The sequence below is a fragment of the Pleurodeles waltl genome, chromosome 5 (genome assembly GCF_031143425.1).
Source record: "Pleurodeles waltl isolate 20211129_DDA chromosome 5, aPleWal1.hap1.20221129, whole genome shotgun sequence".
NCBI lineage: Eukaryota > Metazoa > Chordata > Amphibia > Caudata > Salamandridae > Pleurodeles > Pleurodeles waltl.
Window position 1 is genome coordinate 229958513 of NC_090444.1, and position 16865 is coordinate 229975377.

The 16865-nt window shown below is 41.5% G+C and overlaps 1 protein-coding gene and 1 long non-coding RNA gene across 3 annotated transcripts in view; one reads left to right on the plus strand and one right to left on the minus strand.

The window, feature by feature from the left end:
* TRERF1 (transcriptional regulating factor 1) overlaps window positions 1-16865 on the minus strand; it is a 675896-nt gene that overhangs the window by 544812 nt on the left and 114219 nt on the right. The window contains exon 2 of one of the 2 annotated variants that reach the window (XM_069233961.1): window positions 12033-12206. The gene's annotated coding sequence lies outside the window, so the exon portion shown is untranslated. Of the gene's footprint in view, window positions 1-12032; window positions 12267-16865 lie in introns of both variants that reach the window. The other variant, XM_069233962.1, reaches the window with a different exon arrangement.
* Window positions 1-16865, plus strand: part of LOC138295580 (uncharacterized) — a 160524-nt gene that overhangs the window by 78663 nt on the left and 64996 nt on the right. The gene's annotated exons all lie outside the window — the stretch shown is intronic.

Genomic DNA, 16865 nt, shown 5'->3' on the forward strand with positions numbered 1-16865 from the left:
TTCCTTTATTTAATCAAGTGCTTCACCCAAACAGAATGTCAACGCATTTAGGCTGATGCCTTCCACTGAACACTCCATATATGACTTCCACTGGATAATATATATATATATATATATATATATATATATATATATATATATATATATATATTCACTATAGCAATGCTCACAGCTGGGCTCCTGGAGGCCCGAGAGAGGTGGTGCGTAGAGAACCGGCAGAGCACTCCGGTTAAAAATAGAAACAATGAAGAAGCTTCCAAGGAAGAACGCACACTCGGGAAATCCCAGAACTCAAATAGAGTAATTTATTTCACACACTACGCGTTTCGGCTGTCTAGCAGCCTTGATCACGTGTAACATACCACCAGTGTACATTTAGTTAAATACCCCTTGAATATAAACATAGAAATAGGACTACACATTACAAAAGTTATACAAACAGTGGAAATAAAAAGGGGAGTAAATAATTCATACATTAAGACCATTGCAGGAATAAATATATTAATAAAGCAGTACTTTTTCATATATTAAAATAATTGCAATATTTCATAAGTAATAAGTAAAGGAATGATAATAATAAGAAAACATTCGGTTTTCAACCAAGTGCATTAACATTGCCTAACTGGCTCCCAATTAGTACTCAATAAATAACATAAATAAATACATATATATAAATCTAAGTTATTATATGTATCCGTTTTAACAAATTAACCGCATAGATATTATTTAATACATCTTACAATATTTTATTTTAATGAATTTAATATTCTTAATAGTTGTAGATGTCTAGAATTATACACGATCAATTGTATCGGCATACTCAATTGCATATAAATGTCTTCACAGTTACATATAAATATATAAATATAAGTATAAATATAAGTAAGAATATAAGTATAGATATTATCAACTCTCTAGAGAGTTGACCTTACGTATAAAAGAATCCAAATATATTCTTGATTTAGAAACTAAGACACCTCATGGATTGAATATGAGTGAAGAGCTTACCACTCATCTTTTTTGATGATTATTTTTATTATTTGGATTAATGCTCGTATTTGAGTGGTAGCTTTTCATTGAAAGTATGTATTTTTAATACTTTTAATATTTAACCAATTTTTTATTTTTCAATTCTATTTTATTCTTTCAGAATGGAGGAGTCCGGACGGATTCCCGATTTTGGAATACTAAGTGCATGTATTCAGTCACGAGGTGTCAGGGATATCGGATATTTGAAAACTTGTGTAGAACATGTGGTTATGTAGATTGGGAGAAAATATGGTTAGAATCATCTTAGGGAGTAATTTAAGGAATGTTAAATGAATAACTTTAGATACTAGTGCATTGAAGAAGTACATTTGGAAGTGCGGAATAGATGTAACTTGAAATTTACAACGTAAAAATTGACTGGCTCTTATCTATACTTATATTCTTACTTATATTTATACTTATATTTATATATTTATATGTAACTGTGAAGACATTTATATGCAATTGAGTATGCCGATACAATTGATCGTGTATAATTCTAGACATCTACAACTATTAAGAATATTAAATTCATTAAAATAAAATATTGTAAGATGTATTAAATAATATCTATGCGGTTAATTTGTTAAAACGGATACATATAATAACTTAGATTTATATATATGTATTTATTTATGTTATTTATTGAGTACTAATTGGGAGCCAGTTAGGCAATGTTAATGCACTTGGTTGAAAACCGAATGTTTTCTTATTATTATCATTCCTTTACTTATTACTTATGAAATATTGCAATTATTTTAATATATGAAAAAGTACTGCTTTATTAATATATTTATTCCTGCAATGGTCTTAATGTATGAATTATTTACTCCCCTTTTTATTTCCACTGTTTGTATAACTTTTGTAATGTGTAGTCCTATTTCTATGTTTATATTCAAGGGGTATTTAACTAAATGTACACTGGTGGTATGTTACACGTGATCAAGGCTGCTAGACAGCCGAAACGCGTAGTGTGTGAAATAAATTACTCTATTTGAGTTCTGGGATTTCCCGAGTGTGCGTTCTTCCTTGGAAGCTTCTTCATTGTATATATATATATATATATATATATATATATATATTTATTTCACCAAGTTGGGATTTCAACTGCCCTGCACCTGAACGCTGATGGTGCTTGTTAAAAGTACTACTGCTAGCACTTTAATATTTCCACAAAACTCCTTCCCCAATACGGAGAGAAAACGGCAATCTGAGATGGAGGAAAATCAACTTTTGTTTATTTCATGAGGCCACTCCGGACAGAACGTGTTTCGTAACGTTTTCTTTCCATATATAAATAAAAATATTTAGTATTTGTAAATCCCATTATACCCTTAGGCATCAAAGCACTGCCAATGGAAGAAACTGACTCAAAGAATGGATTATGGAAGGGAAAAAAGCCAGGTCTTAAGTTGTTTGGGGAAGGCCATATGGGATTCTAGACTGGCTAAATGAAAAGGCAGCATATTCCACAGCTTTGCAGCTGCCACTGACAAGACGCCGCCACCCCATCTTTTCTTCCTGAACCGGGGGACCCTCGCCATCCTTAAAGAAGCAGATCTCAGCTGTCTACAGGGACAGTACCATTGAAATGCTAACTTCAGGACTAAAGACCCTATTGATGCAAGGCCTTATGCGCAATATACACAATAAAAAGTCACATGCTTCGTGATGGGAAGTCAATGAAGGGAGTGCAAGCTTTCTCTCACAGAAGGACATTTAGAAATATTCTGTATCAAGTGAGCAGCCACATTCTGATTCACCTGGAGTTTCTGGAGAGAGGCCTTCCAGTCAAGGCAAGAAGTAATCAGCTATGACTACTGTCGTTCTAAGCTCCAATGGAAGGGGAGAACTTTTTTTCTGAATCTCAATAACATAGAAACAAGACCTGGTATTCCTATTAACCTGCACATCAAAGGATAACATATTGTCAAAAATCATTCCCAGTTTTTTGCTGCCCCAAAGACTAGGATCTCAGTCTTTTCTGCATTTAATTTCATGCAGATCTCCTTCATCCAGATACCATAATCTGACATATATAGGACCTGATTCACAAAAGTAAACTAAGACAACAATTCTAAACTTACACCAAGAGACCAAATTTACTACGAGTACAGTTAGACTTTTGGTGTAAGTTTAGACCACAAGTCTAAACTTTAACCAAAAGTCTAACTTTACTAAGAGTAAATTTAGACTTTCTGTCTAAGTTTAGACTTTTAATCTAAACATAGGCAAAAAGTCTAACTTTACTATTAGTAAAGTTAGACGTTTGGTCCAAGTTTAAATTTGTGAATCTGGCCCACAGTGTTTAAACCTCTCGGCCACAGAGATCAAATCATCAGCTATCGAGTAAATGATCTGGTTATCGTCTGCATAGGACAACACCAGGAACCCAAATGGTCACACCAGAGTTTCTAGCAGGGCCACATACAGATTAAACAAAGTGGGGCTAAGCAAGGACCCTTGTGGCACCCCACAGGGGAGTCGAAAGGGGACTGCCCTAAAGTTCCTACAGCTGACAGTGTAGGTTCTGTTAGTAAGAAATGAGCTCAGTAAGGCCATTTCCGTGCCCCTTGTTCCCGCCTGGTGCAACCGTTGCACCAAGAGTGGAGGGGACAACGTATCAAATGCTGCACATAGATCCAGCATCACCAGAATCCCAGTACCACCCTGATCCACTTGGCAACGGATATAGTCTGTAGCTGCAAACAAGGGCGTCTTGGTACTGTGACTTCTATAGAAGCCATTCAGTTAGGGGTCCATAAGGTCCTGAGTGGCAAAGAAGCTGGCCAAGGTCTGGTTCTAGGATTTTTCCAAGATTTTGGCTGGTGCACATAGGAGTGAAAATGGGCACAGATTTTGTAGGTTGTCTGGTTCCCTGTTAGGCTTTTGTTTTTAGGAGGGATTATTGATGGCCTCCTTTTAAATTATGTGAATAAACTATATTTTTAGAAAAGGTTTTTATCAAGTCAGGTTATCAGTCACTTGTGCCCCCGCCATGCATAGTTTTTGTATGAGTAATTTTACAGCAAATATTACAGTGATATTATCAATGAGTTATAAAACATGTCATGAGTGCTGTAATATCTGATATAATTAGCAGTACATGGCAAGAGCACGAGTCATAGTTACTTTAGGGCATGAGTTAAAGTTACTTCAAATAACTAACTATAAAAGGTGAATTTCTAGGGTTTTGTACGTTTAAAATTAGCCTAACTACAATGTCCCTGTAACCTTTGTTTTTCTTCAGTGAATGTATATGTTTTTTTATCGTAAAGTAATTTGAATTACTATATGTTAATCCAACCACTGCTGCGCATGGCCAAAGGCCACATGTGGCGGGGGTTGTGGCCAACCCCCTATAACCACCCAACCCCACAACACACTCTGCCTTTGCCCGTGCGTGGCAGGGGTTGGTCGCAGGGTTCTGCAGACAACCATCTATAACCACCCATCCCTGTACCATGCACAGCCTTTGGCCATGTGTGTAAGGCTTGGCCACAGGGACTGGCCTTGCGGCCAACCCCCTATCACCACCCAACCCCGCACCACTTACAATGTGAAATGTTCTGACAAATAGATAAAAAAATGTTTTTGAAAAGTAAAAAGATTGAGATCACCTTTCTGTATGTACCTTACATTTTTTAAGTTGAAAAGAATTTAAAGCTGAGAAATTACAACAGACAAACCTAGACTGGAACCCTAAACCTTTAGTGTGAGGGTAGGAGACCCTAACCATTAGGTCACATGTGATTCCCTACTACACAGTGTCCAGACATCTCTATGACATTCAACAAAATATGTTGATGGGGAAAAGACATAAATGTTCCATCACAAGGAATGTTTATCATTCAAAACATAAATAAACAAACAGACATACTGCCATGAGATACCAGGATTTGAACCTTCAACCTACTGAGTCACAGTCCAAGGTCTTTACCAGTAGGGTGGAGGTGATTCTGTTCTGCTGTGGAACAAAAGGTAAGAATAACATTCCAATCAAACATCTTGCTAGTGTGACAGTTTGAAGTTATTGTATGAAGAGACCATTGAAATAAAAATCTCTCATTCTCTTTCTTCCATCCCACTGTGGACAGAAGAGAGAGAGCAAGAAAGTGACAGGACTGCAGGGGAGCCTCAAGGTCCCCGCAGTCCTAGCCGGCTCCCCACGTCCTATGGGAGCAGGCACTGTTCCTGCAAGCAGGGAGCTATTTGACAGCTCCCCCTTGCTGAAAGCAGAGTTATGTTTCCTTTTGCCCAGTGGGAGCTGTCAGCTCCTGCCAAGCAAAAGCACACAGCTACCTCCCGACGGTTGGCATCTCAGGAGGTAGCGGCCCTGCGGAGTGTATACTACTATATTAGGCATGTGTGATGAACAGCATTTTGAGTGTATCCAAATGTCACCCTTCACTTTTAGTTGCTGGGATATTTATAGTTACGATGGTTGTTCTTGTTCATGTGATCTATACAAGAATAGCATACATTAAGTTTGATTATGTTATAAAATATCAGTATTCTTGTGTGAACCAATTCAGGGATTCAGGGTGGAGCTCTGCAATATCACCAGCAGATGTAGGAGATTCTCGAACGGGTATGTCTGGTTCGTAACACCTTTATTTCCTTTGACAATAACACAGCAGGAGGGAGGGCGGATACCTGTCAGTTTTTCTTTCCCACAAAAGGGTCCTTATTTCCTATTTCAGTTCAGGAAACCTACTGGTGTGACCCCCAAAAAATATCAGTAATGACAATCTAACAAAGCCAGGGATTGGATGGACATTCAGGCTGATTGCTCCGAGGAAAGGACGCAAACTGACTAACCATTAACGCAACAGAACATTCTTCACCTCAAATGTGATTTCTTCCACAAACAACTAGACATTAAGTGGCAATGTAGCCTGAATCACCACTTAATCAATTAAGCATCCCTCCATCTATCATCCCAATAATATGCCCTTTGTCTTTTCATCTATTCCACGGTCAATGTGCACCTTATGTATGTTATCTCTGACTGCACATGTGTTTATATGCAGAAGTGTGGCACAATGGTTAGAGAGGCAGACCCTGATGCAGAGATCTGGCCTGGGACCAGGGTTCAATTCCCGTCTCAGCGGTTCTTGGGCTCAATTTCCCTGGACAGGATATTTCTTGCCTCAGTGCCTAATCTAACTCATGGGTCTCACTCTGCAACTCTGGGCAATAGCTTGCTTAATCTCCACAACGGCACCAAAAGCGCTGGGATGCCTGGCGTCACCTTGGGGGTTGCCCAGGAGTGGGCATCTCACAGGGAAAAGCCAGGAGGTGTTCCACAGCGGTATGCGTTCAGCGCCTCGATACCTCAGGGTCAGAGTGCGCTTTACAAGTACGAATTTACATTACATTTACTGTCTCGAAGTCTGTTTATGCAATATGTATTGGGACCCTGTGTGTGTGATGCTTGTGACTGGATACCTGTATGTCTTCTGGGCATTGTGCAATGATGCTTGCATGTCTGGCCTGTGTCTGTCTCACAGTATGTCTGTTGGCGTTTGAGCATAGATGCATACAGGTTTGTTTGCAAGGATGCATGTTGTTGTGTTTTCTGCCTGTCCGCCTATCCAAAGGTGTGTTGGTCTATGGTGTGCATGGATGACTGTGTGACGATCTGACTGTATATATGCATGTATGTGTTCTCTACGTGTGAATATGTGTTGCGTCTCTATATGATGACTTTGTCTATACAGTTGCAGTAATTTCATACGTTGCAATATTTGTGAAACGCCATTTCTGACAGATATGTTTAACTAATTTATAAATGTTTATGTAGATAGGCACCATTCATTCATATTTCTTTGAAAAAAGTTTGATTTCTGCTAAATAGTGATTTATTCTCTCATTTCGCTGACGGGTAGTAAACACTGTTTGTTAGGGGCTTTTCACACTGCCAACGAGTGGCTACAAACTAACACTGTCCTGCAGGAAATGTACATGCACTTTTCACGCATAGTTTCCCAAATAGATTATTTGGTAGATTAGCACTTTCCACTGCTGCATGTTGCCATGGAATCCACATCATCGAATTAGCAACATATGAATTAATATTCAATTAGCAAGGCTTATCCTGCAGTATGCACTGCACATTTCCTAGGTTCTGCCATTGGTGGAATTGTTGTTGTAAGTATATTACGCACTCCTGTTAAACTGGGAAATATTATATAAACTTTTCAAATCAATAAATTGCACATTCAAACTCTACTGCTAGCCTTGTCTCGGCAATGCCTATTTCTAGAAAGTGACAATATTATATTGTTGCTCTTTACTTGCAATTTACCAAACTAGTTATTGTTGACCCAAGCCTTACTAGGAGGCAGTAAATGGGTCAGACACAACACACCCGGCAACTACTGACAGGTCAGGGTACAGTAAGTCGCTGGTTCTGGATGTCTGGATACCCTCCTGCTGACGAGTTTCATTCACTGAGATGAGGGATAACCGTAGAAATAGGTGTAATTCAGTCATGACAACCTATGAAGGTCTAAGCAGGGGGAATAGAATACAACTCTGTAACTCCGCCCCGCCAAGATGACGTGCACATTATGAACAACCAGCAGCAGGTGCACGTCACTGCTCTGCTTACTGCCTCCTGTGTGTGAGCCACACTCCACCACCATAAGGGCTCCAGCGCTTTCTTAGAGTGCCGGCACTCGACGGCAAATAAACGGAACTGATCGTTGCACAATTGATATACACCAGGCACATCCCCGGGATGTTCTCCTGTTCCTTAACACATGGTAAGTGCAATGACCACTAAAAAGTAGCACACGGCCATTTACACAGGGATCTAATATGGCTTTGCAAGCCTCAGCTTGAAGGGGAATGATCATCCTAATGCTGGAAAATCGAGGTGAGCAAACTCAGTGCGCCCAATTCCCCAATCTGGTTTACCTCCTGCTAGGGGACAAATGAACTCAGCTGCCGAGACGGCTGCATGCCACCCTATTAAGGGCAGAAATGTTATTCTGCAAAAATAGTCACCCCAGAATATATCGGCAAGTATAAACAGGCATGTACGGATTTATTACTCTTCAATATACCTCTACATGTTTTACAACAAGTATTGACAAAACCAGCAGGTCTAGCCCTCGAGAACTATTGGCTCTGCCAAAGCCTTTTGTTCATGATGTACACAGCACTAGCATTGTCGATTTTGGCAATGATTTGTAGGCATGTTATCGGTAAAAAAGTGCGATGATGCAGAACAAATGCATTTCTTTTTTAAAAAGCGCATTCTCAATGGGCGGTTGCAGAGTGCAGTCTAGGGAAGGGTGTAAGGCCCAGTACTTTATTTTACTATAGCTTTTATATACTGCCTGATATCCTTTAAGTGGTTACAAAGCGCTCCAATTTTTATCAAGATCCTGGGGACCCTTTTTGGAGTTCGGGATTTAGCATGATATCTGTTGCAGTTTGACCTATATGGCAGATGCTGGGGGAGGAGCGAGGGGTTTGGAGCAGTTGTTAAATATGCATTAGACGTAGTGCGTCAGAATAGCTACACTTCAGCATGCGACGTGTAAGAGGGTGAGAAAAGGCGCATGCGTAAGTGTGAATACCTCCCAGTCGTAGGGTTATTAATAACATAGAAGTCATAAATGTGAAAGAGTTAAGTCCGTAGTGCACTAGGGTGGTTGCAAGTTACTATCATTCTTAATGGGAGTGAGTTTCATATCGTAACAATTTGTACTGAGAAGAGTTTGCCCTTGTATAAGAGACATAAAAAGATGGGATAAACAGATGGGTCGAATTGGAGTTCGCTTAGCTCAAAGACCTCTTTGATGATGGCAGTTGTGATGTTTTTGCTGAAGGAAGCAGAGAACGCAGGACCTGACTCGGTAACAAATGTGATGGATAATCCACCTGCCTTATTACAAGTGCCTTATATATCCCACGGCACTCGTAGTAAGGTGGACAGGGTATGTGCCATGTTTGCAGCAAAATAACTGTCCACTGAACTTGAAATCAGGCCCTACGTCTTGAATGCCAAAATGCACTATGCACATTGCTTTGAACACTTAGCCACTGGCAGCTAAAGTAGAGACTGAAATGCAGGAGAAATGCTTCACCTGATATCAAGGTTAAGCAGTTTCTCAGAGGTGTGTTGTGGCCTTTTAGAAGCTTCTGAATCTCCTGGTGTGACAGGAAAGTACTTCATTATTGGCGTTTGTACCTTATGGTGCAATCAGAAGTGAGGGAAGATTCCACATAAGCATCTCATCCTGTAAAAGTATCCCTTTCTAGATTCTAATTTGATTTACTTTAGAAATGAAGGAGAGATTTTTATTAATATTCACGTTGGGAATCCTCAATTAGATTGACGGGTAGGCCAAGGGTATTTGTCAGATTTTAGACAATTAGTACACAGTCCATTTAACAGAGCTGGTATCTCACATTTGGTATATTTAATTTAAATACGTGGTTCTCACAGAATAATCTACCACTATCATGGCACAGAAATCTAATTTAGGTGGGATCTGACATTTTAGTATACTTTCCTTGTCATCCACATAGTTGCAGCAGTTGAGGTTGAAAGAGGATGTCAACTCAAGTAATGACTAAGTGGTACGTGAATCCTTGAGGCACTCCTGCAGATAAGAGAAAAATGCCAGAGCAGAATAGGTGTAGAGGTAGGATGAGGCATCTTTTAGTCAGAAAGGAAGCACTGTACTGACTAACTGTGCCCTGTATCTCCAGAGATTTGAGTCTATGGAACAAAGTGGCAAGATGGACTGCATTGAAGGTAGCAGAAAGATTCAGTAGCATAAGTGCAGCTGCCTAACAGTCCACTGCTTTCCTGATGTTGCCCGATGTTGCAATAAGTGCAGATTCAGTGCTTGTACCCGGCAGAATCTTGTTTGGATGTCAGGGGAAAGAATATTCTCTTCTAAAAAGTTGATTATTTTACCTAGGCAGCTCTTTCAACCACATTGCCTAGGAGAGAAGCTTTGACAGTTTTGAGTTCTTCAGGGAATATGCATGATCAAAGATGTGGACGGAATGATAAAGGATCTGTTAGCGAGGATGTTCTTAAAAATACAAAGTAAAGAAGGACGCAGTGAAGATCTCAAAGTGCAACAAGCCTTTGTGAGATTTATAAAGTTATCATTAAATGGGGTAAGGGTAACAGACTGTGATTTGAGTTGAAAGTTCTCTCCAGTTTTAGCTTCAAAATATCTTTCCAGGCACTTGGCTTTGAAGATTAAGTGGCCAGCAATACAGTCACACAGTTCATCTCTGAGGGTGGATTTGGAACTTTAGCATTTCAGGTTCTGGAGGTTACCTTGAGAAGTTCCCTGGTTAGGCATGTTGCTTCATAAATGGGGTGTTAGTAGTGGAGTGTTTTCACTTTTCTGACTGCAGCTTTGTAGATTCCAGAGGAGTACTGCAAAGTCAGTTGTTCTTGGGTTTGTCTGCCTTTTTCTAGTGTCTTTTCAGACAGCTTTTGTTGGATTTGCACGATTTCAGTTAAAAGAGTCAGCAAACCAGCGTTAAGACAAAGATGGGGGATTGTGCTGGCTTTAGCTGGAATGAGGTTGCTGTGGACCAATGTCAGTCAGTGCTGGAAATGTTGAAACAAGATTGCTTAGTTGTTAGGCAACAAGATAACCAGAGCTTAGATGGTTGCACAGTCCAGCCATTCCCATGCTCTAGTAGATGGTTTGCTGGATGTAGATTGGCTGGCAGAGAGTGCAGGTAGAGGTCAAACTAAAATGAAGTATGATTATTCCAGGTCATATGGTATTTGCCAGCATCTGTAAAGAGCAGGTCCAGAGACCATTTGAACTAAGTTCAGCGATTCTGTTTTAGATAGTAGGCATTTGCATATGGTTAACTCAGGGTTGCCAAACGAGGTTTTAAATTTACCCATTAAGCAGAGATTTAGCTTTTTTGGTGGGTTCTTGAAGACAAAGTTGATGAAATCAGGAAACATAAAAGGAAATGAGGAAGGATAGGAGGTAGGAGAATGTTGAAGTGGAGTGGCAATAGAGCAATTCTCTAAGGAGAATGTTGAAGTGGAGTGGCAATAGAGCCATTCTCTAAGTGAAAAATGCTCGGAGTGACAGAGGATTTGGAGGGAGGTGAAGGAATAGAGGGTGACAAGGGGAAGGATGGCTTAGAAGGTTGGGTGCTTGAGGGACAGAGACAATTAGGCTACAAACTTCAGAGTCACTATCTCAGTGCACTGTGTGTGACCAGGTTGAAACTGGCTTCAAGAGATGATCTCCCTCATGAATATCTTAAAGCTGTGTTCTGTGTTTTATCTATTTTTCATTCCACCTAGACAATTTTCATCCTTTTCTCAGCAACAATTATAAAGGCCACACAAGCCTATTCAGTAAAATATGGACAGATGTCACTAATGTGGAACTCTGCTGAACTGTCTACATTGATCATGTTAGTTGGAATGCAGATTCATCTAATATTTCATTTAGCCAAACCTAGGTTAGGCAAAGAACACATCTGGACTATTCAAAACCCCATGGGTTGAAGAAATACTCTCCAGGAGATTACTGCACAATATTTGAATGTGAACATTTACAACCCTTTCATGTTTAATGAATTTACAGATCATGCATACTCCATAAATTCTATTTGACTAACCATCACTACAGCAAAATACTACATTGATTTAAATGAATGATAGTGACTAATGATGTGCAACTAACAATATCCAACTGTTTTGAGGCTTTTCTTTCCACTGCACATGTTTCACCTTTCATCACACTTTGTATAAACACCATTATGTTGGAGAATTACCTTCTTTTCTGTGCATTTTACAAAATTGTGGTAAACAGAAAATTGAAAAAATGATATAATTAGGATTTAAAAAAAATGTAAATTACATAATTTTACTTGCTCACTCTATAATAATCAGTGGCCTGTGAAGAGAAACATCACAATATATATCAACATCTCTATCACACCACTGAAAAAGTAACTTCATAAAAACGTAATAAACTTCTCACCATCTCCGCAGTAGCCAGTAAACGTGGGCTCCTTTCTTGCTCCGTCAGGAATCTAGGTCCGCGGTCTTGAGGACATCCTGTTTTTCTATTTCGAGACACTGACTCCTTGAGCCAATCAGTCATTCAGATTCTGTGCAGTCCAACCACCAATCTCAAAACTGGACAGAGTGCTTGCTGCAGAGATATAGTATGGTTAACTCATTGAGTGAGTTTCAGAAGTAGGAATGGTACAACCTACCAGAAGTGTTTAGAAGGAAAGGAGAGGACCCAAACTTAAAACAATGTCTTATAATATGTTTGCAACAAAGCCACTTTTAATCAGTTAATAATACTCTGAAATTATCACATTTATTCAAGTAGAAGCCCTCAAAAATAAATCTTCAACAAATTTGGGCTAAACCGTCTTTGTAGATCACTAAGTAAATTGGCCAGCCGCCTATATTCTATGCATATAGTAAACAGTTTGTAACAATCTGGAAATAAATCCCAATCACCATATGAGCACAATGACAGATTCTACAAATTACACTTCTTTAAAGATATGGACCACCTTGATATGAAATAGGTTAGTCTGAAAACTGCATTCCTTCCCACATGGATTAGAGGGCACACTCAATAAAGTTAACTCCCGACATATTGATCCCCCATCAAAGAAATAATTTAAAATTGTGTGTATTCTTTAGCAGACCTTATTAAACCTAAGCTGAAGAAGAATATCTAAGGTCCATGTAATATTTTCCATTGTATTAGTCTCTGGGAGAGAAACATTGTTGGAAAATGGGTTATTGGTAAGGGCAGGTAAGTACCTACACTTAGCAATAGGCCACTAACCTCCACTTCGGTCCAGTTAGGTCTCAGTAAATTAAACCCAGCTCAACCCTTGGTAGCTTGGCAACGAGAGACAAGGCTTAACTGAGGAGACAGAGTGTAAAGCATTCAAATATCACAAAACAGTAATTAAATAAAACACAGGAAACAGTTTAAAAATCCAAAATCAATTTATTAAATTAGATTATATTTTTATCTTTAAAATGACACAAAAACGAATACAATCGGATGAGGGGAACCGGAGATATGAATTTTTAAAGAATTATTGCTTTCTAGTGCATAGAAACAAAATGCGCCAATCTGGTTGTCTGGTCGCACCTCGACCGGGGCAAAGACAAAGTATTAAGGCCGACGCGATGGAGCTCGGCTACAGCCCGCGGGAGGCCTCGGTCAAAAGTTTACCTTAGGACTTAGTCGTTTTTCGGAAGATTTTCTTCAGCGGGACGAACCTGCCAGTCCATTCCGACCTCCTGGAACTCTTCCTCGGATACGCGTCGCGGGAGCCCTCGGTGGAGATTTTTACCTTCGGACTTAGTCGTTTTTTTCGAGGTGAAAATCCTTCGACCGGGGCAAACCTGGATCTTGATCCGACGTCCTTGGAGCCCTCCTCGGATACGCTGGCTGGGAGGTCCCGGTCAACTTCCTACGTTCAGACTTAGGGGGTCATTCTGACCTTGGCGGACGGCAGAGGCCGTCCGCCAAGGTACCGCCGTCAGAACACCGCACCGCGGTCGAAAGACCGCGGCGGTGATTCTGACATTTGCCCTGTGCTGGTGGGCGGCCGCCAAAAGACCGCCCGCCAGCCCAGGGCAAATCAACCTTTCCACTAGGATGCCGGCTCAGAATTGAGCCGGCGGAGTGGGAAGGTGCGACGGGTGCAGTTGCACCCGTCGCGTATTTCAGTGTCTGCTGGGCAGACACTGAAATACTTTTTGGGGCCCTCTTACGGGGGCCCCTGCCGTGCCCATGCCATTGGCATGGGCACGGCAGGGGCCCCCAGGGGCCCCGCGGCACCCCCTATCGCCATCCTGTTCATGGCGGGAGAGCCGCCATGAACAGGATGGCGGTAGGGGGTGTCAGAATCCCCATGGCGGCGGAGCGCGCTCCGCCGCCATGGAGGATTCAGACGGGCAGCGGAAAGTCGGCGGTACACCGCCGACTTTCCGTTTCTGGCCGCGGCTGAACCGCCGCGGTCAGAATGCCCAGCGGTGCACCGCCAGCCTGTTGGCGGTGCTACCGCCGACCTCCGCCATGGCGGTAATTACCGCCATGGTCAGAATGACCCCTTTAGTCTCTTTTTTTGGAGATTTTCTTCACCGGGACGAACCTGCAAGTCAGGCCGGGTCGCAGTTGAGGCAAGCCGGTTAGAGCTGCCGCGGCGGGTCGGTCCATCTATGGAGATTTTTTCCAAAAGTTCTCCAAAGTTCTCCAAGCTTCTGGATCTTCTTCCAGATGTTCCTTTAAGGTTCATTTGGGGTCCACAGCCCACTGAAGGTTCCAGAAGCTCTGAGATGCTCCTTGGGGGGGTGGACTACAACTCCCAGAATGCACCTGGCACAAACTCCTTTTTGGCCACTGGACAGTGGTCAGCTGGTTGGTTTCTGCAAGAGTTGGTGCAGGGGACTCTGGTTAGCAATTTTCCACCTGTAGCAAACAGGGAGTCCCTCCTTGAACCAGATGAAGCCGGGCAAAGTCCTTCTTGTGGTGAAGCCCAAGTGTGCAGCTGGTGCAGTCCTTCAGAGTGCAGGGTCCAGGTGCAGGCCAGGGGCCCAGCAGGGCAGTCCTTCTTCTCCTGTAGTTCTTCCTTGTTGGAATCTGATGAGAATCTGAGGTGTGGGTGCAGGTCTGCCACTTTTATCCCTGCTACTGGGTGAAAAACAGGGGGTTTCTGATTCTCCAATCAGGTGCAGGGTCCTTCCCCTTTTGATGACCACTTCCTGGGAAGTGTGGCAAAAATCAATCCCAGGGGGCAACATTCCTCAAAAATCTATCATGGCGGAAAGTGATTTTTGGAGGTTACATCTGACTGAGCCCACCCACTGGTGTGGCTAAAAATCCTAAACACACCCCTCTCCTGCCCTCTCCTAATCTAATCAAGGGGGCACCTAATTGTCTGGGTTTGCAGGATGTGGGGGTGTTGCTGGGTTGCTCCAAATGTCCTTCTCTGCCTTTGAAGACCAGTTCGGCAGCCCTCCCCCTTGCTGCCTCACCGTCTGCTGAGGGGAGATCTCCTCCCACAGGCATATCTCTTTGTGTGAAGCCAGGCCACTTCACACCTCATCAAGGCAGTCTGGCCAGGCTGTCAGAGGCTGGCCAATCAGAGCACAACAGCAAAAACACTGCAGGGCTGAAGTTGGCAACTTTTCAGGTAAAGTTTAAAACTCTTTACCTGAACAAGTTATATTAAATCCAACAACTGGAAGTTGTGGGATTTATTATAACAATTAATTTGGTACCACACTCTTTGTATCTGTTACTTAAGGGGACTTTTAAAATTAAAATAAAGTCTCCCTATTCTAGCCTTTGGAGGCCATTCACTACAATGAGTGAATTTTTTTTTGGGCTGTTTTACCTCACTAGGGCGTATAAAACTATTTTTATAAGGTCCCTGCTTATAGTTACATGGCACCAAGCCCTAGGGGCACATAGGGCACACCTTAGGGGTGACATATGTAAAAATAAGGTAGTTTAAGACTTTGGAACTACTTTTAATTCCAAAGTCGAATTTGCATGTAACATTAATTTAAAAGCAGCCAGCAAGGCAGGCCTGCCTTTAAAATGACACTGGGCACCTCTGCAGTGCACCTATGGGGGCACTACCTATGCTGGGGTCCCTAAACCTCCATGCCCTACCATATACCAGGGACTTATAGGTAGGTTAACTTTGCCAATTATATTTAGCCTAATTTGCATATCCACTTTACACAGAGTACTGGCCCTGGGACTGGTAAGCAGTACCCAGGGCACAGCCAAAAGTCAAAACGTTTGGGGGTGACCAGGGCAAAAAGGAAGACTTTCCTACAAACATTAATCACTTGTTTACCATACATCTCTTACATAAAATATGTTGAGTCATTTGATAAAGGTCTAGCCAGCCTATAGTCAGCACAGCCTGAGTGCTAGTACATTATATTGCTTTGTTATATAATTTGGGAGATACATTGTTCTTTGCAGGTATCAAAGGGTACTAGAGTTCATTCTATACATGCATAATTCATTCATTAAAAGGAAAAAAGCTGTACTTCTACGACATATGCCCACAGTACAACTGGAGAATTGTGATCAGAATGCCCACCAGTTATGTTAAAACCATTACTGGTCAGGATGTGTGCAGTAGCCTTCTTCCCAATAGTTGTGTTACTCTCGCTCTGGCATTTGTAGCTACTGAGCTTAGGAAGCCCTACTAGATGTGCTGCACACAGTAGCTATCAGTATACGTCAAACATTTAGCGCCATAATTTCCTTATGATCAATTCCCTGGTGGCAACTCACTGTAGGGGCAACTGCTGCAGCCGGCTGGGAATATTAGTAGGAGCAGAGGAGAGGTGGTTGTTCAGAGGAACACCTCTATTTAAAAGCAAGCATTGGCAAAGCATTGGCAAAGCCACTAGCTTTTGCTTGCAAACAAAAATGTAAGCCAGACCTATCATTCTTGGAAATTCTTGCTCTTATTGCATGCACAGTCTATTAACTATATATTTTTTTGTACCTGCCAAGGGCATAGGTTTAAATAAACAGAAAACAAACACAAAAACCATCAGCCAAACGTCGCATTTACAACGCCCTCGGAGTTTTAAAAAAAACAGCATTTTTCTGATGCAGGCTACAGGCCATTACGCTGCTTTTAGAGTTCCCTCGATTTTACGTTGCAGCATACTGGACAATCCTAAGCCATTGTAAGAGGTATCTGGAGTTAAACACGAGTCTTTTCAGTAGGTCCTAAAGAAATATGCCATTGTTAGGCTATCATCGTGACAGTCATTACCAAGACTGAGTGCAACTACT